Source organism: Nanorana parkeri, unplaced genomic scaffold (assembly GCF_000935625.1).
Source record: "Nanorana parkeri isolate BGI_ZX_2015 unplaced genomic scaffold, ASM93562v1 scaffold128, whole genome shotgun sequence".
In the NCBI taxonomy this organism is placed as follows: domain Eukaryota; kingdom Metazoa; phylum Chordata; class Amphibia; order Anura; family Dicroglossidae; genus Nanorana; species Nanorana parkeri.
In genome coordinates this window covers 792,606-795,879 of record NW_017306396.1, presented here as the reverse complement: position 1 = coordinate 795,879, position 3,274 = coordinate 792,606, and the positions used below count along the sequence as shown (strand labels likewise).

General features: G+C 39.7%; 1 protein-coding gene across 2 annotated transcripts in view; it reads left to right on the top strand.

The window, feature by feature from the left end:
• PRPF18 (pre-mRNA processing factor 18) overlaps nt 1-3,274 on the top strand; it is a 38,408-nt gene that overhangs the window by 7,221 nt on the left and 27,913 nt on the right. The gene's annotated exons all lie outside the window — the stretch shown is intronic.

Here is a 3,274-nt window from a genome sequence, read left to right as displayed (position 1 = left end):
CCCTTTCTTTCTTTTTCTTTCTTTTCTCGGTCTCTCAAAAAAAAAAAAATCTGGGGCCCCTCTGGAAATTATACAGTATTTAACTGTCCAGATAGATTGTACAGAATACATAAGTGTGTTTGTAACACTGAAATGTAAAATTATGCCATCGATAAAAAAAGGTATTCCAGTAATGCAATCTTCTGAGAACATATTCATTTCTCTAATACGTCACTGGTTATGCTTGAAAGACCACCAAAATGTGCCCCCCCCCTTTTTTTTTTAAACCTGCCAAGCTTTATTTATTATTGGTATTTATATAGCACAGACAATTTACCCAGCGCTTTACATACTGCACTATCCGATGTCTGTCTAGTCCAGTACCAGGAGCTGAAACTCTGGAACTGGTGTGGGCACTTTGTCTGCTTCCGGGCACTGTGAAAAGAAAACATCTAGCTTAAACCTTGAAAGTGCGTCCGCTGCCACATTGCAAACCCCCGGAATATACTGACATGTGATGTTAAAATTGTACTGCAGTGACAGCCACGTAAGTCTGCGTAAGAAAGACATGATGGCCAGGCACTTGGATCTACCTTTGTTGACTATGTCCGCTGTGGCTTGGTTGTCCGTATGGAAAATGACTGTATGCCCTGCCCAACGCGGGCCCCATGCCCTGGCTGCCGCTACCAAGGGGTATATCTCAAACAGGGATGATGTCTGTGAAAAGGCCTCTATCCTCTGTACTTCTGCCGGCCAGTGGCCAGAGAACCAATGTGGGCCAAAAATAGCCGCAAACCCAGCGGATGCCGCTGCGTCCGTGACTATCTGTGGCGATGAGCGAGATGCCTGGGGAATGAACATGGAAATCCCGTTCCAATCACGCAGGAACTCGTCCCACATCCACAGATCGGCTCGAGCCGCCCTATCGATAAAAATGACCGAATCCCAGTCAGTGGCGGTCGGTAGTAATGCCAGTAACGTGGAAATGAAAGCCCTGCCCTGAGGGATGATTCGCATAGCAAAATTTAGCATACCCAACAGGGACTGTAAGGCCCTACGGGTAAACGTCGGGGCTAGCACCAGTGCATGCATGGCTCGCCTGATCCTGTCTAATAACTCTAAACATCCCCAGACCGCATATTTTACAAATAAATCATAGCTACAGGCAGACACTTGCCCCTTAATTTCACATTGCCTGGAAGTATCAGTGAGTATATTGAGGGTGTGGATTGTGTGATTATTGCCAGAGAACCTGTTTTTTGGGATTCTAAGAATCCAAAACTGGCATTATATTGTGCTGTTTGACTCGTAATTGACAAGTGCAGCTCAGGACTTTAGATAATTCACGGCCATATTACATTAGGGAGAGGAGTGGAAGGTAGTTGCAGCTGACATGGGAGGTATTGTGTGACAAAACCTGTTTTTTGGTCATAGTAAGTGACAGCACCCCACATTGCTGTATAGCTTTTACTCAGGTTTGATTAAAGAAATAACTTGACTTACCACTTGCTGTCCGCAGCAATTTCTTAATATTTGCACACACATATGATAAAATATGAATTTTTGGCTAGAAAAGCACTTCAAATCTCCAAACAATTATATATTTTCTGAAAGCAGGGGCTCTGTAGAATGAAAAAATGGTAGTTGCAATTTTTTTATGTCGCACGGTATTTGCGCAAATGTTCATCAAACCAATATTTTTAGGATAAAATACACTAAAATTAAGTTTAGTGCACAGAAACAGAATGTTACCCAATTTTTTTGGTAAAATATAAAAGATGGGGCCACGTCGGGTAAATTGATACCAAACATGTCAAGACTTAAATTGCGTTTGCCCGTGAAACCGCAAAAAACTACAATACCCAAAATTTCCCATAGGTGAAGAACACCTACAAGCGTTAATTATAGATATTCCCAGAGTTCTGCGTTTAAGGGTTTTTGTCTTCCAAACTATTTATTAATTCTGTAATTTCCTTGGAAACAACATAAATAAAGCTGTTCTGTATAATGATACATTTCAGGCTTGTGCAAGTTGTTATTTTATAATTCTCTTCCATCAACAGCAGTATTAAATCTTAGACATAAGATCCTATATGGCTTAGGAGTCTCTTTATCTTCAGATGTCTATATCCTTCTGTCTTCAGATGTCTAATGTAGTTTCCCTTTGCCTTTTAAATACCCTGCAGTGTAGTTAGTATGGGTGCAAAGAAACGTGGCACAGGCTATATAATTTTGGCAACTTGTAAAGATTCTTGATATAAAGTTTTACCTTTTGAACATTTTATAAGAATATTCATAGCCACAGTGTTGCCTTAAGGGATTAAGCTTGGCATGTGCAAACCAATTTCTCCATGTACGTTGATTGTGGTTCTGCACTGGAACTGGAAAGCTCTCCAACAATAACAGTGTGGTTACTTTGTCATCTGGTTAAATTTAACATGACATAGTAAGAAAACTCCTTCGCTCTTAATAACTTTCAGTGTTTCCTAAGTCCAGAGTATCAGTCTTTGTAGCATAACATCTATTTGAAATCGGAATATTTCGAGGTCACTTGCTCATTTCGCACAGCTTTATATGGGTTGGTTGGACACAGTGTTAAAGGCAGTTACATTCAATTAAATAATAAACTGTTAGAGTGATTGGCCTTTCCATCCAAAATAGTAAAATGATTACATTTTTAATAGGTAGGTATCCAAATTCATTACAGACTTTGCAGTTCAATTTGGACAGTATATAATAGCACTCTGCTGGGTTTACAAGTCACCCTTGAAAGCTTTATTTGGACTTGGCCTCATGTAATCACTTTGCTGCCAGTACTTCTGTGATTTTTTATTTTCTGTAGTAATGATAGGTTTACAGTATATCGCTGAGGTAAGAGTTCCGGGCTTACACTTAGCTAGTGTTTATTTAATTGTTAATGCACCCTAGTTTATGAACACGTTCAGTGCTAGTTGAAAAGTTAAAGTCTGTTAAGTTAAATACACCTTGCTTTTTGTACAATGTTACATAGGTACAGGAATGATGATTGTATTTAATGTAACCAGATATTAGTGCCTTTGTGCAGTAAACATTAAAAGACACTCATCAACAAAAATCTTCACATAAAAGTATATGTGCATTTCAACATAATTTATTTATGTTGCTTAGCCGTAAAAGCCTCCCTTGTATAGACATCAAAAACCACTTAGACTGCTGCTGGGTGCCTCCATCTTGGATGTGATGTTAGAAGTCCCAGCAGACTCAGATCCGTCACTCAAGTGACACTATATCAGAGGTCTCCAACCTTTGGGGAACC